Genomic DNA, 26,002 nt, shown 5'->3' with positions numbered 1-26,002 from the left:
GGGAAAAAAATGGAATTTGGTATCATAGTACCTGGAGTTTGTATCCTTGCTTCAATGTATTATTGTTTATACTCAAGCCACTAAGTCTCTCTGAGGCTTAAGTTCTGAATTCATAATATGGTACTCAAAAATGATGTAATTTTTATAAGGGTTGAATGAACCACAAAACAATATAAAAACATCATTTGGTAAAGGTTAATTATATATTGTAGTTATCTTCACAGTTGAGATTACCATCTCATTCTAAATTGACTACATGGTTAAGTTTCTTGACTTGTGCTAATATAGCGCGCTCTATCTCATAGTTATTCTCGTGTCTTAGCCATAGCAAGAGAAGGCGGCACTGGCAGTAAAACTTAGTGAAACTCAACCAGAATTGAATCATAGCTTTACTGCCTACAGTAGCAGAGCTTTCTGATTGAGTGGGGTAGCTTCAATGTGTGTGCATATATGTGTGTGAGTGTACAAATACATGCATGCCTCACAGCTCCCATTAACTTCACAAATCACTAGACCGCACAGAAAATTTTGAACTACATTTGGTAAGTCTTCTCAATTTAATATGGGGAAAACTACTTAGAGATTGTTCTGAACATTCCCTTCTTATGTTCTACTGAAGCAGCAGTGAATCTTCAACAGAGAAAGGACAAGCTGTTTCTCAAACAAAATGTCAGGGGGAAAAAAAAAATGCCTAAGTTCATATATATTATTGAGTGCCTCATAATGCAACTATAAAACTCTGCAAACCTATTTGGGGTAATTCTAAAGCGAGAGCCAAGTGCAGACCAACAGGAACTGTGATAACAACATCATTTGGCTAATGTGCTGTTTATGTATACAAAATGCTTTGGAAATGGTAAGGGGAAAATCACCAGCAAAATAGTTTCTAAAAGCATCTTAGTTTTCTAAAGCCATACTTATCTAAAATTGTAACAAAGAACAGCAGGAGGTATGTGACAATGAAGCCAGTACAAAATGAACGAAGTTTCAGCCAAATGTCAAAATATAAGGAAGGAATTTCTGAGGCAAAAGAAAAAAAAATTGTATTGGGAAATGGGAATACAGTAGTTTTATAGAGATTTGGAACTTTAAATTATTCAGAACTGGTACAATCAAAACTAAAACACGTGCATGTGTACCATCTGCTTGCCTCCAAAGTGGAGTCTTTGGAGAATTAATTCAGCTGCCAGAGTTGCATGAAAGAAAACTGGTCTCTAGTTTATCCGAATCATTACTTGAAAACAGGAACTCAAGAACAGAGAAGAGACTTGGGCTGTCTGGCTCTGTCTCCATGGAGAGATATTCCCTATAGATTTCAGCAGCTGCAGAAAAATATGAAGAGAGGTACAGAGAAATGAGACACAGCCTGCAAAGTCAAATTTAGGCTAAGAAAAGTGTTTTTGGTTTAAAACATGTTTTAGAGTAGTTATTAGTATTTAAACTGAGATTTAAACTAGCTCATAAATATTTTTTTTCTAGAGGTAAACTAAGTTTTCTAGTAACAAATCATGTTTTGTTAAGTCATGCTTAGGCCAGCCATTTATTTTTGTTCCTCCTCTATGAGCAAGAAAGTAGAATCTGACATTTTCTGGCCAAATTGAAAAGTGAAGAATCAATACTCCTGGGAGCTATTAAGTCCCAGTTTGTAGTGAGTTTTTATTTAATAGCATTAGTGCTTTCAGTTGTGACACTAATGGGCATGTCTACATATGTAGCCTTTGCTTACAGAATAAACTAATCAAGAGATACTTATTGTGTTTCTACAAGTAAAAGAATATAAAGAAGCATAATTTATAGCTTGTAATTTTAAGAATTTTAAAATTTAAATTGTAGAAATTGAACATACATGTTTGAAAACAAATAAGCACACAACAGATTAATATCAGTTCAAAAGATATTAAAAGGCAATGTATGACTAATTACCAGGCAAATCTATACATTATAGGCTTTGCGTGTTCAAAGAAAAATAAACTCATGTCAGCTATAGTAAACAAGAGAGACTTCCTAGAGATCGAATTTGAACTGAGCTTATGAAGAAGCTAGCAACAGTGAAAATAAGCTATGGGAAATTCAAAAATGGAAAAGGAATAGCTTTATTCACTAAGGAATATGGCAGAGAAAAATAAATGGATGGGTGGATAGATGGATGGATGATGAATGAATAAACAGATATTACTTTTCCAAGTCCGTCATCTCCTTTAGGAAAGGCATGTAAATGTTGAACAAAATTTATCTTTGAGAATCCAGAATATTTACATTTTACTGGCAAATAACAATATCAAACATACACAAACCCTCATATTGAAAGGTTTTCAATATGAAGAAAAACTTCTCTTCTTCAATATGAAGATAACTGAAAAGTGAATTCACTCACAAATGAGTGCATTTACTAAAATACCAGTTTAAGTAAATTAAGATATTAAACACTAAATTATCCATAAAACTATATCCAGCCTAAGTAACAGAGACTCAAAGAATATTGACTTGGGTGCATAAAAAACAGCTTCTGAGCTCAGTAAATAACATAATTACTATATCAGTATTTTTCTTTTCTTCCTACTGGGAAATTTACATTTGGGAAAATAAATTAAAATGATGTACTTAGTAGTAAAAATGTTGCTCACATATTAATGTTCATAATATTGTAAAACAAATATGTTTTAAGCATTATATAAGACCCCTGAAATGCATTTTCTCATTTCACAACTGCACTATGGGTTATACATACTTACCCCATTTTCATATGAAAAAAATGAGGTTTAGAGGGCTATACATGAAAAGGTAAAATATTAACACCAAGTCTTTATGATTCATTTGGCTAAATAGGATGAGAGTAAATGCTTTGGACCTTGACACCACTACACCATAAATTGTTGACAAACTAACTCTCAACTATAGAGGATTGTCTCAGAAATTCAATAATTAATTAATTAGTATAAAAACTAAAATATGATGGGCTGAAAAGAAGTAATTTTTTTTTTTTAGCTTCTGATACAGGAAAAATACGTGTAATGAAAGAAACCAAAAGTATAGCAATCATGGATTTCATGCTCATGATAATAAGGAGGAGATATAGTCTAGGGTCTTTGTGTATAAAGTCACCTAAAAACATCCAGTGCAGTTCACTTATTTACAGATAAGAAAATTAAAAGCCTAGAGAATTATAGACACACAGAATCTCCAAATTCATAATTGTGTTTGCTCTTATGAACTGTATGGTCCTTGCATAAGATCTCCAAAAATTATTTAGGGAAGTATTAGTTACAGGTGATTTTAAGTAAAAAATATTTTAGAAAAATCTTCAATATGTGAAGCTGAGTTTGACTCACTAATAATTTTTATGCAAAGTTATAGAACTTGAACTAGGTTTCTAGAATTTTTATCTTAGATGAATGTTTTTCTTACTTAAATACCGTATCAGTGATGAGTAATGCCCTAGAAATTAAAGTGCCAACACTCCTCACTACATCATCAATGTCAATGTGAAGATTCAATGTTCATAAAAGTTAGGTCTAGCTATAACTATCCTGACAATCGTCATGGTATTGAATATGATCTTTAAAAAGAAACAACCAAGTCCTTGACTGTTGTTTTACACAACCTCAAAACTCTAATTTATACGAATAATATAAAACACTGCAGAAAGTAATTGTACATGAAGGAAATCTGATTTTGTTCCCAACCAAGAGCTATCCACTTTTTCTACGTCCCGGGATTATTAAACAAAAATTTTTATTTTTGGTGGCACGAACCAGTTTTTCCATTGGTGAATGCCCAATTCCTATCACCACCTGTGGAGGAAAATTATATCATAGGGACTTTAAGTCCAGCAAAAGTCATGGGATTGTAATACAGACTTGATGTAAAAGAAGATTAGTTGGCTACAGGCAGGAATTCAGACCAGATGAGACAATGGCCTCTTATAATATGGCAGCTCTGCTCTGCTTTTGTTCTATCAAATGGAGATTTATTCCAACACAAGCCACTACAATGGTAAAACAGAGACAGTAGGTTTGGATCATCTTAAAGCTCCATGGAAGCCTTCAGAACAAATTTGTTTCTTCAAAGTAAATAAAAAGTGCCTTTGATTTTCTTAAGCTCCTTCCGGTTTTACAGAAATATTAACATGTAACATTTGCCTTCATTATAGTCATTAGATAAATGCCAACTTAGTGTTAGAAGAAATGCATTTTCAGCTGAAATGGAGCCACGTTGTCTTAGTTAGTTATGTTAAAGAGAATCGAAAATTAATCAGTCTACTATTAGGGCACAGCTGTTTTTTGAAATGTTTCTTTGATTTTCAAGAGTTTATGTTTTAAAGAGTTATTATTAAACATAATCATAAGCCTAGAAGTTGAGAGCAAAGCACACTTTAAGCAAGCTGGCATTCACAGGAGAGTAAAAACAGCTCCTTCCTTCTGGTTATGACCTTTGAGCAAGTCCTTTCTCATTTCCAGATCTACCAAATGGAGATATTATATTATGATGAAGCATAAACCTAGAGGAATCAGAATACACTGAGGGAACTCAAAAGTTTGTAATGTTGCTTTTCGAAAGTTCAGAACCTGCAGGAAATCATTCTGCACTCCTAAGTTATTATTAAAATAACAAAATGTATTAACTGAATGTAATGACATAGTAATAGTCTTCAAACCAACAATAAATACCTTTTTATAAGAGCTGTGTTTAACTTAATAGCCCTTTTAGCTCAAAGGCAAAGGTTTGTGTCATCCTTAACTGAAGCACACTTATATTGTCTCTTGCCGAGCAGCTGAGAGCAGGTTAATGCACTCCCACAATAGTATATTTTTTTAAACATTTTTTTCCTCTCAAATGGTTGAGGATAGCATTTGCAACAATGTCATGACACATGGTATAATTGGAGGGTTCTGGGCCATGAATACTTATCAAGCTGTTAGACCCTTGATATTTGCTTAAACAGTACGGGTACTAGAAGCAGAACAGATGCCCTAGTTTCAATGCCAATGCATCACTCCATCCCCTCAAGCTGCCTTTTGTAATTCTCAGTTCAATATCACTATCAGGGTCAGAAACTGTAGAATTCATTACAGATTTCCTTCCTTCTAATAACCTAAGAGTGCAAAGAGGCATGCCTGAAATTTATTAATTGTTCCACTATTTAATCTCCCATTTTAAACTAGATTACTCTCAGTTTTCAAAAGCTACACCTATGTCTTTAATATTTATAATTCAGCATTCACTACTGCTTATACATTCCTGTAATGGAGGATTTTTTAAAATTTCATAGCAAGTAACAATAGTATGAAAGGAATTAGGTGTTTCCCAAAGGAAATGCACACTGTTCTTTTAATCCATGAGCAGGTGTATATAAACATATAATAATGATTCTTATCTTTTATAACTGAACCAATAAATAACTATGCATCTTTATCTTCTTAAATAAACACACCTTTGCCTGCCCTTAATATTTCTGGGTATAGACACTAACAACTAGAGTAAGTAAAGATAAAATATTTATTGAACAAACAGAACCCATAAGGTTGACTAAAAAAACAAACCTTTCCTGAGTGTTTAGCATGTGTCTGTTACTATTGAGTTATTTATATGCATTATCTCATCTGTATCTCACAATAGGCCAGTACAGTTTTAGCATACATTTTACAGATGAATAAACTGAGGCTTAGAAGTTTGATTTCTGATCGCCAGAGGTCAAGTAAGTGTCAGAGCTAGAATGTGAACCTAACTCAGCTTCATGCATTGTTCAGGTTGTTAATTAATCAATACTGCTTCTTAATAAGGACATATTCCTAGAATAGGCATCATGTTACAAAGATTCTTAGACCAGACTGCAATTAGTTGTGAGTCTTAGTAAAATCACTTCTCCTTAGTGTTTTTCAGAATCCACATTTGTAAAATAATGAGGTTAAGCTTAATGATCCCTTGGGTCCCCTCAATTCTAAAATCCCATGATACTATAATCAACTAAACCAATCTTGTAAGGTCCAATTCACCTTTCCTTTCATTCAAACTATGATTTACTAAAGTCCTGTATTCAATTATAGAATACTGTACTCCGAAGTAATGTATTTCCCTGGCCTACTCAGTGCAATTTGAACACTTCACAAGAAGTCACATAAGCAAACATTTCTGGGTCAGCAGCAGTGGTTGCAAAATCAAATAAGATGCTGAAGTCCATAGAATTCAAAGTGTAAGCATCCAAATGCCAGTTAACAGCTGACTGAGCAAGAATTTCTGAGATTATACTGAAGAATTTAGAAAAAGACTTTTGCTATGTGAAATTGCTTTTGTCTTTTTTTTCCCCTATCAGAGCAAAATGCTCATATGCATACCTAGCTAATACTATTCACATAAAGTGAGATATGTGTGTGCACTTTATCCAAATATATGTATTTAATATTTTGGTTCACTCTTTCCTGGAGAGAAAGAAAGAAACAAGGCAGGATATTGTGAATATACAATTATCTATTCTTTCTAATATTATATTAATATATTATAAATATTCCAAATACTTAGAGATGTAGGTTAAAGCTTGAATTTAAAGCTTAAATTTTTATGGAGCATTTTAAAATAAGTCACAAACTCTGCAGTGTGCAAGAAGTACAAAATAAAGGAAAGTCTATGGGTTTCAAATTTGGGGAAGCAATTTCAAATTTCTGCTGATACTTCTTTCTATAATTCTATGATTATCAATGAATATTAATCTTTTAATATTTTCATTCATTTAAAAAAATTTAACCCATATTTATCCTCCATTACACATCCTATGAATCACAATCCAAAAGAATGAAATATTATTTTCATTTACTGAATATGTTTTATATATTATCATCCTGTAGATTTTTTTTTCAGAAAAGAGTAACTGAGGAAAAGAACAAGGCAAAAAGAAGAAGTGAATCTGTTTCCAAAAGAAAATAGAAAAGTGTGAATATATTTTCCTCTAGAGGAGGAGCCATAGGTACTACCTTCATTTTTGTCTAGAGAAGTAAGGCCTTGAAAGCACCTTGGATGCTGCTCTCCCTTGAAATATTGCCTGATACCTGTCCTTATGGTCTATTTGGAGAAAAACTACTGAACTCTAACAGAGAGAGGACAGTCAGATATTTAGGGATTATTTGAGCATGTACGAGAACATTTTGGTCAGATATTAGGGACTGTAATAGGCCATGACTCTAAATAAAGGATGGGCCTATAGATTCATTATAAGGTAAGAATGATACTATTTCACAGGACATATGGTGAAGTGTAAAAGAGTTAATATGTATGACAGCCCAGCCTGGTGCTGGTATAATAGTGAGAGCAAGATAAAAGAAGTTGTTTTTAATAATAGAGATAGAATCAAAGAAATGGGAGGAGGACTCATGGGGTAGAAACAGAATTTAATAAAATCTGGGAATTTAATTGTGAAATAAGAAAAGACACTACCCTTGCCCTTGAAAAATTTAAAGTTTATCAAATAAATGATTAAATTCAGAGTGAGAAGGTAAATAACAATGTTATTAAACGTGGGGTAATATGGGAGATGTCCTCGATCTAGGTTTAGGAAGTCAGGAAGCACTCCCCAGAAGATAAAGTCTAATCCGACATGGAAGATTGATTCTGCTATATCAGCTGTGTACACTTTAGAAAGTTAATTAACTCCTCTAATTTGCAGGTTTCTGAAAAATAATGGATTTCAACTACTATGGATATCTCATAAAAATGGAAAAATACAATGTTTGTCCTTTCGTAACTGGTTTATTTCACTTAGCATAATATTTTCAAGGCTAATCACTGTTGTTGTAGTGTTTGTCAAAATGTCTTTCCATTTTAGGGATAAATAATATTGCATTGTGTGTGTATATATATATATATATATATATATATATATACACACACACTGCTTTTTTGTTTATCCACTCATTCATTGATGGACATTTGAGTTGCTTCCACCTTTTGGATATTGTAAATAGTGCTTCTCTGAGCATAGTTTTACAAATATCTCTTCAAGTCCCTTCTTTTAATTCCTGTGGGCATATACAGAGAAGTAAATTACTGAATCATATAATAATTCTGTTTTAAATTTTTCTGAGAAATGGCCATAGAGTTTTCCCTAGTGGCTGCACCAATTCAAATTCCCACTTAAAATGCATGAGGATTCTAATTTCTCTACATCCTCACCAACACTTGTCATTTTCTGTGTGTGTGGTTTTTTTTAATATTATTATTTTCTTTTGGTTTTGATAATAACTATCTGAATGGGTATGAAGTGGTATCTCATTGTGGTTTTGATTAACTTTCTCAAATGATTAGTGATATTGACCTCTTTTCATGTACTTCTCAGCCATTTTTATATCTTCTTTGGAGAAATATTTATTAACATCCTTTGCACATTTCCTAAATAGGCTGTTGTTGTTGTTGTGGAATTGCAGAAGTTCTTTATATATCATGGATATTAACTCCTTATCTAATATAGGATTTGCAAATATTTTCTCCCATTCCATGGGTTGCCTTTTCACTTTGTTTACAGTGTCTTTTACGCACAAAGTTTTTAATTTTGATGTAGGACAAATTGTCTATTTTTCCTTAGCTGTTTGTGTTTTTGGTGTCATATCCAAGATATCATTGCCAAACACAATGTCATAAAGCTTTCCTGTTATGTTTTATTCTAAGAGTTTTATAATTTTATCTCTTACATTTAGCTCTTTGATCTATTTTTTAAATGTTTGTAGAGTCTAACAAGGAGCCAACTTTATTCTTTTGCACGTGGATATACAATTTTCCCAACTATATTCAGACTATTTACTAAAAAGTCTTACCATTCTCCAATAGTCTTGGTACTCTTTTCATAAATAATTGTAACATATATGTGATGATTTATTTCTGGTGTCTCTATCCTATCCATTGTTCTATATTTCTATTTTTATACCAGTACTGTACTCTTAATTACTGTGGCTTTGTTGTATTTTGAAATCAGGATATGTGAGACCTCCAACTTTGTTCTTTTTCAAGATTGTTTTATCTGTTCAGGGTCCCTTGAGATTCCATATTAATATTAGGATGGATTGTTCTATTTCTGAAAAAAAAATCATTGGGATTTTGATAAGATTTACATTGACTTTGTAAATAGTTTTGGGTAGTACTGACATCTTAACAATATTATACCTTCTGAACCATGAACACGGAATGTCTTTCCATTTATTGTTATCTTCTTTCTTTCAGCAATGTTTTGTAAGTTACACTGTACAAGTCTTTGGACTCCTTGGTTAAGTTTATTCCTAAGTAATTTATTATTTGTGAATAAAATTATCAATTTTTTTCAGATAGTTTGTTGTCAGTACATTGTTTTTCAGATTGTTTGTTGAGCATTGCTTTGGTAACCTGAAAATTTGCTGAATTCTTTTCTTAGTTCTAAACATTTTTTTGTGTCTGTGTGCAGAATCTTTAGGGTTTTCTACATATAAATCATGCCTTGAATACATATAATTTTGCTTTCTCCTTTCTAATTTGGATGCCTTTTGTTCTTTTCCTGTCCTAATTTTTCTGGCTAAGACTTCCAGTACTATGGTGAATAGAAGTGTTGAAAATCAACATCCTTGTCTTGTTCCTAATCTTAGAGGAAAAAAGAGTAGTCTTTTACCATTGAGTATAATGTTAAATGTGGATTTTACATGTATAGCTTTTACTATATTGAGGTAGTTTCCCTCTATTTCTAGTTCTTTGCCCATATTTTCCTTTAGCTCTTTCAGCATATTCAAGACAGATGTTTTAAAGTCTTTGTCTAGTAGGTTCAATTTCTGCGTTTTTCAAAAATGGTTTCTGGAAATTTATTTGTTCCTTTGAATAGCCATATTTTTCTGTTTCTTTGTGTGCCTTGTAATCTTTTGTTGAAAATTGAGAATTTGAAAAGTCAGCTACCTCTCCCAGTCTTGGAAGACTGGCTCTATGACAGAGAAGATTTTCACTAATTAGCAGGACATGCTTGAGCATCAGAATCAGCTTGGCATTAAGACTTAACAGTCCTTGGACTTCCTGGTGGTGCAGTGGTTAAGAATCTGCCTACCAATGCAGGGGACACATGTTCAAGCCCTGTTCCAGGAAGATCCCACATGCTGCAGAGCAACTAAGCCCGGACGCACAACTACCGAGCCTGTGCTCTAGAGAGCCCTCGTGCGGCAACTACTGAAGTCTACATGCCTAGAGCCTGTGCTTCGCAACAAGAGAAGCCACTACAATGAGAAGCCCGGGCACCGCAACGAAGAGTAGCCCCTGCTCACCGCAACTAGAGAAAGCCCGTGTGCAGCAGCAAAGATCCAATGCAGCCAAAAATAAATAAATAATTTTTTTTTTTTTAAAAAGGACTTACGGTCCTCTTATGTATGACCTTTCTGGGCATGTATCTTCCCTAGGCCTGTGTATGTCCTATTCTGTATAGACTGCTGGTTTTCCGTGTGTTAATTTCCATCCCCTGCTTCTTCTAGTGGTCTTAGCTGTTATACTGTATCCCTCGATCAGTAATTTATTGCTCCAGCCACCTGTTAGTCTGTAGGCTTTTTATAGCCTCATGAGCCTTTTCTTAGCCTGTGATCTGAGCTGCACTGCTTTTGGAGGTCTAAACTCCCACTTAGACCCCCACAGAGACCAATCCCTTAGATAGCCACCAGGTAAGTTATAATGTTGCAAATTAAGTCTGTTCTGCTCTCTCTGGTTCACAGAAAGTAACTGAGGACAGAACTGCCACTTCGTACAGACCACACCAAGACCATATGTAACAGGGAGGAAGTGGGGCAAGAATGAATACCCCCCCCCGAAATTTCCTTTTGAATATGTTTTTTTTCTTGATTAAGCATCCACTTAGTTGCTGGAGATGTTTGGCTGATTCCCAGAGCTCCTGTAAAGTTGTTTAGTCGGTCTCTAATTATTTGTTAATGTTTCCCTGAAGGAACAAGGTCCTGGATCTTCCTGGTCCTCCCTGTTGCTGATGTCACTCTCCCAGTTAAAAAAAAAAAAAAAAAATTATGTATGTATATGTGTGTGTGTGTGTGTGTGTGTGTGTGTGTGTATTCCATTTCTTTTATGTTGGAATTCTTTATTTATAGTCTATGCTATTTTTCAACCACTCATTCATTGATTATACATGTATATTTTATATTTGTATTTATATATCTCAGTATTTGTTAGATACCATTACAGCTTATTGCTACTGGGAACACAACATTAAATGTAATAGACAAAATGAGCTGATTTCCTGAAACTTGCCTTCCATTTAAGTTAATACTATATATAGTAATACAATAGGTCAGAAAGTGATAACTGCTAGGAAGAAAAATAAACCATGGAAGTGGGTAGGAGATACAAGAAAATAGTGTGATTTTAAATAGAGCATTAGTCACAGGTTCACAATAAACCTGTTCCTTAAGTTAAAAACTAGAGAAAGTGAGACAGAACTGTGAGGATGTATGAAAAGAATTTATCTCAGGCAGAGACATGACCTTGTGTAAAATCCCTCAGGCAAGTGCAAATCTGGTGTGTTTCAAGAAAAGCAAGATAGCCAGTGATGTTGAGACCAAGTGAGCAAGGGGTAAAAAGCAGGAGATAAGAGAGGGCTAACAACTGTAGAGCCTTTTAAATACTATCTAGGGGTTTTGTCTTTACTTCGGCTGTAAATGATTGAAGAGCTTTGAAGCAGGGGCATAAAATGATTTGAGCTACAATACATTTTAAATGAATCACTGAGTCAGCTTTGATATGACTAGATTCTAAGGTGGTAAATGAATTAGCAGGGGGATCAATTAGAAGGTCATGTAAATAATACCATATTGATATAATAGCAATATAGCCCATCATGTTTGCTGCATGGGAAATAAAAAGTAGACAGGTTTCCTGATACATTTTGAAGAAATAAATGATTTGCTAAAGAATTGGTTAATGGGAGTAAGAAAATGGAAGACATCGAATATAACTCTGTGGTTGCCCTGTGCGATTTGAAGAATGGAACTGCCACTAACTGCAAAGGGAAAAGCTACATGATAGGTTTGGAAGGGGGAAGGGGAAGATCAGAAGTTTAGTTTAGGACTTGTTGAAATAAAAATGCCTATTGAAAATTCAGTAGGAGACGGAGAGGAGGGAGTTGGATTTGTGAGTCTGGATTTCAAAAAGGAAATAAGATTTTGAAATATAAGTCAGAGAGGCATTAGACTAGAGATGATATTTGATCCATAAGACTCTTTGCAATTACCAAAGACCATGTACAAACAGAAAAGTCAAAAGGTTAGTTTGAAGAATAGAAAACAGGAAAGGAGCTTGAAATGGAGTGGTTAAGGAGGCAGGAGAAAAACAGCAGAACGTGGTGTGCTGGAAGCCACCTGCAGAAAGTGTTTCCAGGAGGAATTCTAGCTGTGTCAAATATTGACGGGAAGTTAAGTTCATTACAGTTTGAAAGTCAACCATTGTATAGAGCAATATGGACGTCACTGGTGATTTGTGAAGCGCAGAATAGCGGAACAGTAAAGCAAACTCCAGCTGGAGAGGCGTTGGAGACAGCAAGGATAGACAGCCTTCCTAAGGAGACTCATTATAAAGAAAAGGAGAAAATTGATACAGTAACTGGTTGAGGTTATGTTACCGAAAGCTCGGCCTCTCTGGACACCTATGCTGAATCAAACCCCAGAGACAGAGCTCTGGGTGAAGTAGAAAAGGATAGCTTTATTACTTTGCCAGGCAAAGGGAGACACACCGGACTTCTGCCTCGAAAAATTTTGTGTCCCAACCCCAGAGAACTTGATGAGGGTTTTATAACAGTGGTTCAAAGGTGAGATCTCTGACAAGATTAGGGTTGAGCAGGGCCTGCCTCCCCTTAGTCTCAGGTGGTTCCTGGCTGCTCCTCCCTTGATTAGCAACTGTTCGATAATCTGCCCTTTGTAACTCAGGACAGGTCATGGAGGCTGGAGTCTTGCCTGTGAGAAATGATGGACAAAAGGAGGCTTCTGTGCCCAAGCCCCACTCAGTTTCAGGGCCTGGAAGCCCCACAGGGTCCCACTTAGTTTCAGTTATAGGTTAATTTTTCTTTTGTAAAATGGGAGAATTGTGATTTTTTTGTGTATGCTGATGAAAATGATCCTCCAGAGACTGAAAAACGTATCTACTGGAAATAAGGGGAAGATTGCCAAGATGAAGTTCTTGAATAAGCAAGGAAAGATACCATCCACTACACAATTGGAAGAACTGGCCTTCAATATGAGAGTGGAGAGTTTATCTAACATAACTGAAGAAATGGAATAGTATGTGGGCAAAAGTGCAGGAACGTTGGGGTTTATAATTGTAGAGCTTATGGAAGTTCTCTTCTGAGATCCTCTGTTTTCATTTTTTTTTTTTTTAGTGGAATTTGAAAGTAAGAATTTCAGTAAGAGAATAAAAGATGAGGAGTTGGATGTTCAAAAAAAAAAAAAAGCAAAGGGCATAAGATTTTCATGTGGGAAAGGGAGAGTGAGTGGAACAGGAAAATGCTGAATTAGGGGTCCCATAAAGTTTGGTGATCCTGAACTTAAAGCAAGACAACTCAATATACCTGTTTGTTTTACTTCAGCAACATTTAGCTACTATGTACAGTCACTGAGCAGTCAGAGTCCAAATTTAACCAGAGTTAGGATTTTGCCAAAGGAGTATGAGGAGAAAAGAGAGAAGCAAAAGACTTAAAGGTGTATGAGCAGAGATTATTTTAAATAATGTATCCATACATAGGCCTCTTTCAATCTCTAGTTATTCAGTAAGTGATTATGGAACATCAACTATGTTGTATGAAAAAAATATAATAAATAAATAATAAAATGTGTTAATAGACAATAAATGCTATCAGAAAAAAAGTAGAAGAAAAAAAGCAAGGGTCACATATGCTGAATGGGAGGATGCAGTGCCTAATTTAGAATGGTCGAGGTTTGCATCACTGGCAAAGTAAGATTTGAGCAAAGACTTGAAGGAGAGAGGGCGTTAGCATGGCAAATAGCTGGAGGAAGGGCATTCTAAAAATGTGACTGCTGTAAAAAAGGTCTAAGATCTGAAGTGTGCCTGGCATATTCAAGAAACGGCAAGGAGGAAATTATGTCTATGGTGTGGTGTTAGGTTGAACCTCGCAGGCCTGCAAACCCTGTATTTGCCCAGCCTCAAGATTAAAGAAAGAGCCCAGAGTCAACAACAGAGACATTAATGATTTAATGGATAGGGGATCTTACACATCTGAAGCAAGATCCTGGAGCAACATCCCACCATGTGCAGCGGACGGTAGGCAGGACATGGCATTAGTCTTCACTACGAGGGGAAGAGGAAGGTGGGAATTGACTTCAGTTTGGTTAATCAGTTGCCAGGGAAACCAGCAGAGGAACAGGCTCCTTCCTGCCCCTTTGATAAGCTATCATAGTGGAGAGAGTTATGACCTAAAGATTAGAACAGCCACTTGCTGGGGCCGGGGCAAGTACATAGGCATTTACTGATTAGGCTCTATGAGGAAGAGGGAAGGTCAGTCAGGTGAGTAGGGTGTAGGTGAGGCAGGACTGGTCAAAGATAGGATGTACAGAGAGCAAGAGAGCAGCCATCTTGGGTGGCCTGATCATACATATTGTAAAAAATTTGGGACCGTAGCAAGAGATGAGGCTAAAGAAGTAAGAGTGGTGGTGGAAGAAAATCATGCTTGCCATTGCAAGGACTGTGGCTTTCATTTGAGTGACTTGTGCAGTCATTGCACCATTTTGAGCAGAACAATGATATGATTTAACCTCACTATTAGAAGGATCAGTTTGACTACTGAGTTGAGAAAAAACTGTAGAGAGGCAAGGAGATGAAACAAAGAAATTTGTATATTAGTCAGTTTTCACTAGCTTACTCTAAGATAGCAAAAAACCCCAAATCTCAGTGCTTACCCAGGAAATATTTATTGCTCACATGTTACATGTTGACTAGGATCAGCTATGACTGTTTCCCTGAATCTTGTTCATTTTAGGATCTAGGATAAAGGAGCATTGCATACCTGGGGCATGCCATTCTCCTTGCAGAAGGAAAATAAGACATGGCAGCACTACAAAATAGCTCTTTAAGCTTCCCCCAGGAAGACCACATGGTATTCCCAGGCATTTCATTAGCCAATGCTTTTTTAATAAGGAGTGGCACTATACGAAATATTGGCTGAATAATTTGAAGACCCCAGTACGAAATTAAAATGTGAGATCTCTTGTTCAAAAATTATTATGCATTTTAAGATGGCAATAGCAGAGCATTAAACCAAATGAAGATCACAAACCCATGAAGTTGGCCCTGACTGCAAGTTACATGGAAATGGGCAGGTTTGAATAGTACTCTTAAATAAAAAGAGCAATAAATATGTACATAATTAGGAATAAAAATAATACCATCTCTCACAATTTAATAGATGGCTATTGATGAAATCCAAGTGAGTGATTATGTTGGCTCAAACCAGGTGATAGTACTAGTGGAGGTTAAAAGATGTGCTAGTTTATTGAAAGACTTAGTAGTACTCGATATATTAGAAGGAGCGTTGTTAAGGATGACTCCAGGTTTTCTACTGAACAACTGGAAGACTTGAGATGCCAGTAACTGAGATGGGGAAGACTATAGGTAGAGTGGTAAAAAATCAAGAATTTGGTTTTGGATGAGATAACTTCAAGTAATGTATTAGATATTCAAGTAGAGATATCAAGAAAAGAACTGAATACACATATCAGGAGTTTTTGAGAGAGATCTGTGTTAGAGAAATACATTTGGGAGTCACAGGCCAACAGCTGAAATTAAAATTCAAATTTGAGAACACCGAGATAATAAGTGTAGACAGAAAAGAGAAAAAAAATTGGTAAGTGGTAAGTCTTGGTGTATTTTAATATCTAAGTCTCAGGAAAATGAGGAATAGCCTGCAAAGGAGTCTGACAGAGAAGAACCAGTAATGTAGGAAAAACAACTCCAGTGAATTTGATATAATGGAAACCATATAAAGAAAATGTAACACAGAGGATCTACTGTGCTCAGTGCTGCTGCTCATAGACATAGTAAGAAGAGGACTGACAGATGAATTTAGCCATTGGATGTTGTCAGTGCATAACAAAAGCTGTTTAAGTGGATTGGTAGCAACAAAAGCCAGATTGCAATGAGGCTAAGAAAGGAGAGGAATTAGACACAGTGAATATAGACAGCTTTCCAGAAGTCTTATCTTCAAGAAGAAAAAAAAAAAAAAACATATATATATATATATATATATATATATGATTTCTCCTTAGTCTCAGACACATATTATGGAAAAGTTTCACATTCCTGAAAGCTTTGCATTCCTAGATAGCCATGACCAAGAAGGATATTTGAAATTCTTTCAGGGATAAGCCATGAGAAATAGAAACAATTTGGGGTTTTACCCCATTAAAAACAGGAAAATCTATTTTTAAAACAAAGCTGACCCAAATATTATCCAAAAAGAATTATTTATGATATAAATTTTGAACAATAAACGTTGCTTTTTTTCCCCTGTGATCCAATTCTCCTGAAAAGGTGGACATTTTTACGCATACTTTAGTATGAGTTTGTCTATGAGTTTCTCCTTTTTCTCTGACATCTCCAAAGTGGAAAAAAATAGAGAAATGGAGAGGAAATTGGAATTGTAAGAATCTTTTTTTTCTTTTTCTTCAAATGGGAGAAACAAGTACATGTTTGCATGTTTATAAAAATGAGACTGAAAAATAGATGACATACGAAAGAGAAGGGTGAATTAAACTTTTGGAGCCATGTCCTTAACTAAATAAACAGGGATGAGAGAACAAAGGAGGAATTGGCTTTAGATGGGGCTAAAAAAAGTCATCTATGACAGTGGTTTTCAGAAAGAGAGACAATCCGCTTATCTGCTTACCCCTGCCAGAGAACATTTGGCAATGCCTTGAGATATTTTTGATGGCCACTACTGGGAGGGGGATTTTCACTAGCAGTTAATGGGTAGAGGCCATGGATGCTGCTAAACATCCGACAATGCAAGGACAGCTCCCACAACAAAGTATTATCCAGTCCAAAATGTCAGTAGTGCCAAGGCTGAGAAATTCTAACCCATGGTAAAAGAAGGAGAGGGAAAGTATGTGGGTACAGAGTCTGGTAGTTGGTTATATATGGGAGTGAGACTCGACTAAATTCAATGTCTCAGTGAGAGAAGGGTGCAAGAAAATCGAGAGACTCTGCAAGCAGTTGATTTTAATGATTAACCACAGAATTTAATCTGGGTAATGAAGAGAGTCAAGATATTAAGTGAATGAGGAACAATGAAAATGTTGTATGGCCAGTGGATTGGAGATTTAGCAGAGTGGATCAGGCAAGCTGGTATGAAAGAAGTGGTCCTCAGGAAGGGAACATTAAATTAAGATTATGGAAGTGATGCAGTTCCACCTGAGGTAGGGTGGAAGGTAAGATTGGGGTTTTTTTCATAAGTTTATTTTATTATTTTTAATATATTTATTTATTTATTTTTGGCTGCATTGGGTCTTCGTTGCTGTGCACGGGCTTTCTCTAGTTGTGGCGAGTGGGGGCTACTCTTGGTTGCAGTGTGCAGGCTTCTCATGGCAGTGGCTTCAGTAGTTGTGGCTCGTGGGCTCTAGAGCGCAGGCTCAGTGGTTGTGGTGTGTGGGCTTAGTTGCTCCTCAATATGTGGGATTTTCCTGGACCAGGGATCAAACCCGTGTCCCCTGCATTGGCAGGTGGATTCTTAACCACTGTGCCACTAGGGAAGTCCCAAGATTGTTAATGGGAGAAGGATTTTCAAGGACTAAAATGCTAAGGTGTTGAAGAATCATTTGCATATGTGTTAAAATTGCCAAAGATTCAGATGGAGTAGCCTTAGAAAAAGTGGCTGTGAATAAATAGATAATATTATTGAGAAGAGAAAGGGAATGAACCTGGGATAACAGCTAATATGAGGAATAGTGGGTGATATAATACAATGACACCAAACATAAAGCTGGAGAGTGTGAAAAAGAATACTCTGAAAGTCAGAATGGGGATCAGAGACATCTACCTCCTTTCAGCACACAAGTAAATGGCTTGTAAAAAAGCCACCACCTAATAGGTTGCAGAGAACGCTTGTCCCTACTGCAGAGTTAGTTTTCCTCTACCTCCAATCAGTGATGAGAATTTCACAAATTGTTTCAGGATATAGCATACTTTATTTATTCCCTAGTGCGCAGTGGAAGGATTTCATGAGCTCTGGAAAGATGGGCCTACAGATTCTTGTTGTAGCAGATACAAACAACAGTAAAGCACATAATGGGGTTAATCCCAGAGAATCCAAGGGGATAGTAATGACTAGATTATGAATATTGGGGTATAGGGATGGGTGGGTTTCTCCTGTATTCCTGAAGAATGGGGAAGAAGGTCTAAGGAAAGTGTGGTCATAGTTCCCATTCTCTGGTTTCCTGTTGATCCATGTAGGGAGAGGAGTTTTTACTCTCAATGTATGTGATCCTTGGTGATCCCAGTTGTTGAACTTAATGACTGCTGGAGAAACTCTTTCTAACTACATTTTCCTTCCCCAACTCTCCCTTGTTGAATAAACAAACACATTCCTTACTGATAAGTAAAGGACACATGATCCCACAAGAAAATGGATGATAGATACAAAGTACATGGTTAGAGCTTAGAAAGTGTAGTCATTTATGTAGCTGGGATATAAATATGAGTCTGTGTCTGGCTTCAACCCTTACTGGTTGTCTGGCTTGGAGGATGCTACTATGTAAAATTTCTACAAATCATCATTAAAATGGGAATAAAAATCCTACATACCATATAGAAATTTTTTGAGGACTAAGTAAGAGAACTCATAAAAAATTCTTAGCACAGAGTCAGGTACATGACAAGCATGCAGTATTGTAGCTCATAATAGTTAACTGTATGTATTGATTTAGAAAAGAGAAAATGATGAGTAAACATAAGATGCTCAACCTTACTGCAAACTCTAATAATAAGATACAAATTTTCAACCTATCCAACTGACAAAACATTTAAAAACATCGACAGCATCCAATTTTTCAGTAATTACATGGTAAAATAGGCACTGCCACACATTATTGGTGATAGGTGGATTTGGCATTGCCTTTATGGAAAGTAATCTGTCAACATCCATTAATAATATTCAAAATGTGTATATTCTTGAATCTATTAATCCAAAATTTAGGAATCTGACCAATGGAAATGAAGGCAAAAAAAGGTTAGGATTTATACAGAAGAGTGTTTATCTTTGCTAACACTCATAAAATGAAAATTTATTTTGTTTCAAGGTGAAAAGAACTGTGTCTTTCTTCAGAGCAGCTGGAAGCTGGAAGCAGCAGGGAAGAGGACCACTGGCTTGTCAGCAAAAGTGGCAGTAAAAGGGAGCAAAAGCCAGGGTGACAGCAGTTCAGGAGCTGGCAACACCACGAGCACCTCTGGAGGGAAGTGATGCCTGAAACAGCCTCATTAAACCTGGTGCTGTAGAGCCATGTAAGAGAGAAGCAGATGGCATAGTTTTTAAAACCAAGCACCACCTGGTGTGAAATCCCTGCTCTACCACTTTCTGCTACAAACTGACCTCAGGCAAGTTACGTAACGTCACTGTGCCACAGATGTCTCATCTGTAACATGGGGAGAAAAAGAGAGACCCCTCATAGGGTCTTTTTGAGAATTAAATTAGGTAATATTTTAAGTGCTTAATACCTAGTACATATTAACCACTATATACATATTTGTTAAATTAAAAAATAAAATAAGTTCCATAAATACTAGTGGGAGGTAGTGTTTCTCCTCTCCTTCTGGTTAGACACATCTTCTCAGAATGAAAAATTGTGACTTTGGAATTTATCACTGGCTGAATAAGTACAGTTGAAATTAGAGCAAACAAACTACAGTCACAGATTACAGTGGGGGTCCTCAAATGGTTTGTTGTTATTATCCCTATTATTAACAATAAAACACATTATGAATTAAAATAATAACCTACCAGCTATAAAGTACTGGGCCAAATATTTTACCTGCCTTATCTAATCTACACAACAACCATATGAGGTAGTTATTCTATCCACATTTGATAAATAAGAAAACTGAGACTGAGCAAGGTAAGTCAGCAAACTGTCCAAAGTCAACCACTTAATAACTGGTAGCCTAGATTCAAGCTGTGTTCAGCCTGATTCCAAAGTTTTTACCATTCACTACCATGTGCTTTCTTCATTATATGGCTCAGTCTGGGAACACTGAGAGTTTTATAAGGCAATATGCAATTGATCAGTGCAATATGACCAGTTCTCCATTGGGGATTTTGTGGACAGAAAAACAAAAATGGGTATATCTTGAAGATTTTTAGCTATAAGAGAATCAGTCCTGATTTTAAAAATAATACACACAAAATGAGTCAAACTAAAATAAATAAATAAATTTTAAAAATAAAATAAAACTGTCGCATGGTAGAAAGATGTGATCGTTTAGAAAACAGCATCATTAACAAGATGCTGGGGACCAATTAAATGGTCAAGATTCATAATATCAGGACTAAGCTTGTCCCTATTTCATGGATCACTAATCCATATCAGGCAGGTTTCATTAGAGAGGAAGAGTCAAATGATTTCCAGTTGCCTTTCTACATCATTTTAATAACTTTTAAATGCACAGATTGTAATAAAATCAGCTTTGAACCAATGTTATATCCATTCTTGTGTGCCCTCTGCTTATTTCCCAGGGAAGTATGCGTGATGTCATTAGCTTTTCCGGAGGTGACAGATCAATATCACACACACATCTAAGCCTGCACTTCTAAATTCTCAGTATAATTAGTAGAACAGATTATACATTATTCAACTTTATTTTCACTGATTGTCTTTTTAAGATTAATGTATTAAATATCATATTTAAATATACTAGTTTAATATTACTTGGTGGTTAACATTTCAAAAGCTATTTAACACCTTTATATTTACCTAAGAGACACATAAGTAAGTCATCTAGATTAACCTCTAGATACAGGACAAAAAACAATTGTGTTACCAATTGGATCCCCAAAATAATTATGGTTACAATATGAGTTTAAATGCTAATGTTATTCCACAAAATTATCTACAGAATTTAATATCTATGCTCACTATCCTTATCTTATACTTTATTCCAAGTTTCTTAAGCATCAAATATGCTATTATCTTAAAATTTTTATGAAGACTTTATTAACCCTTGATTGAAAAACTGTGTGTCTTTGTTTTCAATACAGTTTATAAACCAGTATTTACACTAAACTACCAGGTGAAGGGAATTGAAAAAAGATATTTGACTTGTCTTCTTTTTCTTTACTATAATTATAACTACCAAGTACTTATTTTGGCATTACATTATACCACATATTATACCTAGAACTTTTCATTGAAAGTCATGTTCTACTTTTAGTATTCATCTATGTGTATACTTTGAACAATATTTATTAGATTGTCACATTTATTTTTTTCTTACTTGAGACGTCAAATGTCAGCTTGTTGGTTCTGATCTGAAGACAGAATTATATAAACTATTTTTCATATTTCATTCTACTTTAATAAGAGACTGGAGGGCAGGACAGAGAGAGAGGACAAATATTCCTTTGTGAACATAATTTAAAAGAAAACAAGCCTTTCTTTTGGTTACTGTATGTCAAACATCATATTAAACACTGGAGAATCAAAGACGTAAAATACTTGGTTCCTTTTTCGTAAGGAATTCTAATCCAGAAGAAAGAATAGAATAATGTAAACTACATGAATAATAGTTATAAGAAGTTTACATATGGGAGAATAAGTATTTCCTGTCTGGGTTATTGTGGTTGTTTATTTTTAATAAGACAATAAAAGTACTTTTTAAATGTAGCTGTGTGTGTATTAAACACGAAAGTTGAGAAAACATGAACAATATGGAGGGAAGGAGTAGGAAATAAGAATGAATATAGCATACGCATTTATATAACTCCACAAAGAGACATGGGAGCAGATAATGTGTAAAATGCATATTAAATTAGACCTTTACAACCAATCTGTTGACACTAGGCTAGAAAGGCTTTTTTTTTTTTTTAGATTTCCGAGAATACAAATACTTACTTCCCCTTGTATTACACTACTGGATTGTTTTTGCAGTCCCAATATCTTGAGATATTTATGATACTCTCCCATTTATAAAAAGGAAATGAATGTTTATTTCTCCACTAACGTGGTAAAGATTGGATAACAGCTTTATTAATTTATTTGTTTCTTTTTGGAAAGAAACTTCTTTCATCCAGTTTTCATGTCATATAAGAGATAGATAAAAGCAATTCCTCGCCCCACCCATACTGTATTTGAAATCTGTAATATCAGAAATTCAGCACGATGCTTTAACCAGTCAAGCTAAATATTCCAGGGCACTTTTTAATATGCTGCACTGGTGAAGCAAGAGTATTAAGTTGATTCAACCATGAACAATCCTTTGATTATCACACACCTCAACTGCTCTGTGTTGACCACGAGAAAAATAAAAAAATTGAAAGTGAAATGTGATTAGTTCCTGATGAATTGAAATTCCTTTAACAGATAGTGAATGGGGAAAATTTACATTAATAGTAACAATCAAGCCTTTAGTCTTTTCACATTGAGAGTAGTATTCTATAAATGTATCTGATGCATGATAACATTCTTATATGAATAGAAGCATATGGAAAAAAAGGAATTATTGCCACTGTATTGTTTGTTACAGTAAGGGGAGTGTGAGTTATGTAACAGGAAAACTTAGAAATAACTATGACAATTATACTTTTTTTGAAAACTGTGTTTGCAGTTGCATACCTAGTATTTGTCAGTAAGTTGGGCATAAAGATGTAGAAAGTGATAAATTATAAGATTTTAAAATTATTTTGCAACTGAAGCTTAACAAAGGATTGCTAAAAAATCTCAGTTAAAGGGGGAAAAACACATAATTCAATTGGATAAGACATGATTATAACATGCTTAAGCCACTGTCAGCATCTGGAAATGTATGGGAAAGTTTAAAAAGGCCTGATAATTACAGTGCCACCTAGTTTTGGCAGCCCTATAATATTCATTTTTCATGTTTCTTAGACAGATGCAGAATTCTATGGTGTTGGAATTTAATATCAAATTTTAAAAAGTCCTGTCAGTGCTCGTACACCACATACAGACTTTTTTTTAACGGATGAATTATTACAACTTCATGTTTTGCTCCTCTGCCTTCACAGTTATTTCACACATACTTTTTGTGAGTAGCTGTAAATGATGAAGCATGGAAATGTCACAGAACTCACTAAAAAGTGTGAAATCAAGTTTGAGATGTTGAACATTGTTAATTTATTTGTATCATTGGTAAAGTTAGGACAACACAATTAGGATAAAGACATATGTCAAGCAAGGGGAGGGGGAATAGATATCAAGCTTTATTGACACCCACCTATCTCCTCTACTCAAATCTGTCACTTTTCTGGAATAAATCAAACACATAAACAAAACCCATCAATAGAATAATAATAATAACGTATGCTTGCAGGAAGCTTACAGCCTACTTAAAAGGTAATATTCTTAAACATATCCATGGAAGTTCCAATGTAAACTAATGGGGAACAATTATTTGAGCACAGAGTAAAATTTCATCTCCTCCATCTTCTAGTCCTAAGTCAAACTTCTCTGTGTGGAGCAATTGATAACTTCGGAGAAATGACTCTCAGTCTCTCTGAATCTCTTTCCTTATCTATCTATGATAGACAGGTAGACAATGTTTTATTAATATTACTTACATCTTATTTTATATTATACATTTTATATAGTATATATATTTCTCTGAAGATTCAAGCAGAGATATTTCTCTATTAAATTAAATTTTCATGTTTTTATAGGTTTAAAGCACCACTATATCTCTCTTCAGGGCACAAACTTTATTTGTATTTTATCATTATAGTATCTTTTCTATAAAAAAAAATTATTATCTCTCAGAGTTCCCAGAGTTTAATAAACATATGATAAATGTTAGTTCTCTTAATTCTTCTTTTGATTACATGTATTTCCATGAACATTTTTCCTGAAAATAGTATTTATCTCATTTAAAATATGTAATTTAGCATCAACAGTTTCCTACTTTACTAGGGGAATTTGAAGAAGGGACTTCAGGCACCTTGACATAATGTTTTCTTTCTTGATTAGGTCAGATTTTCTATCTGCTTTAAGAAAATGTGTAACATTGGGACTTCCCTGGTGGTCTAGTGGTAAAGAATCCACCTTCCAATGCAGGGGACCCAGGTTCAATCCCTGGTTGGGGAACTAAGATCCCACATGCCGCAGAGCAACTAAGCCCGTGTGCCACAAACTACAGAGCCCCAGCGCTCTGCAGCTGCGTGCCACAACTACAGAGAGGAAAACCCAAGGGAACAACTAGAGAGAAACCTGAACAGACGGGGTGCCGTAATGAGAAGATCCTGCATGTCTCAACAAAGATCCTGTGTGCTGCAACTAAGACCCGATGCAGCCAAAAAAAATAAGGAAAATAAATAAATAAAATAAATAAATATTTTTTAAAATAGAAAAGGTGTAACTTTTTAGAAATGCTTATTATATGAGCATAATGATAGAAATGTAATGGGGAAAATATGGTGCCTGAAAACATTCTAGGAGTTAGAATTAAAAAAAAAAAAAAAAGAAAATGAAGGACTTGTCTTACTCAAAAGCATACAATGGGAGCTTTATAATATTGTTGTAAAATTTTTCAGTTTTTCTTTATGACAACTGCTCAAGTTTAGATATAAGGGAATCAGAAAATCATAGTGTGTCATCTTTGAGAAGAATGTAAAGGAAATCTAGTCTAACCTTCACTTTACAAAGGAAAGGAGGTATTAATCAAGCAAATGATTTACCCAAGGTCATTTAGTGAGTTCAAAAAATTAATGAACTTATGTATAGTAAGGAAAAGGCACTGAATAGAATTCAAATCTCTAGATCTTTTATAGCTGAAAATAATGGCTATTTTGGTTTATTTTTTAACACTCATTAAAGCAGAAGCATTATGAATTTTACTCTTAATTTTTAAACAAGAAAACATACTAAAATATTTATACTATATATGTGAGGTGCAGATAAGCTCAATAAAATTAATATCCATTTACCATCACCATGTTTACAGAGGACTTCCTGAAGTTCATTTCTCAAACTATTTTTTATCTTCTTCTGCCTATTCATTTGATGAGTTATTAATTAATGATATGGTCCAAAAATTGTAAACATATCAGAATATATTTGGTGGAGGTATTTTTTTTTCCAGAAACTGTATAATTCACCTCTGGATAATCAAAATGTTACAATTTTGTTGGATTTTCTACTAATCACTTTTAATCAATCCAAAGACAAAATAAATCCAATCTTTATTTTGTTCTGAAAAATCCAGGTTTTTGTGTGTGTGTGTGTCATCAAAGATAAAAAATGATAGAGTTACATTGTGAAGAAGTCTTGATTTAAGATAAATAGAACAAAGAACTCTGGTATAAACAAAAGGCATAGTAAATCACTAAATAATATCAATATATAACTACTATGAACTACTCTCACATTTCAGAAAATGGTTTAAATATATTTATATGTTTTAATTGCTATTTATTGAAATCCAAGTTGCTATCTTCTTAAGTAAATATAAAGAGACAATTATGAGCAATCATGAGCTTCAAAGTCTATGTATCTAGAAAAGAAAACCTCAGCAGGAGGATCTGGCGACAAGAATATTGTCCAGTCAGCAGAGTTTTTCACATAAAGACGAGTGATTATACAATAACTATCACAGCATTGTTGGTAATACATCAGTATTAGGTGAGATGGTATTTATTTTCAGTCCATTCTATCACCACAATAATTTGAATGGTCCTTTCCTACTTTTTATTCTCTCGGTTGAAATGAATTTAAGCTAATCTGTATTTTTATCTACTACAGTGGAAAAAATCTGTTATTTTATAACTGCATTTTTGAATATATATAAAGTGATGTCCTTG

The sequence above is a fragment of the Balaenoptera acutorostrata genome, chromosome 1 (assembly GCF_949987535.1).
Source record: "Balaenoptera acutorostrata chromosome 1, mBalAcu1.1, whole genome shotgun sequence".
Lineage (NCBI taxonomy): Eukaryota > Metazoa > Chordata > Mammalia > Artiodactyla > Balaenopteridae > Balaenoptera > Balaenoptera acutorostrata.
This window is presented reverse-complemented; position numbering follows the sequence as displayed.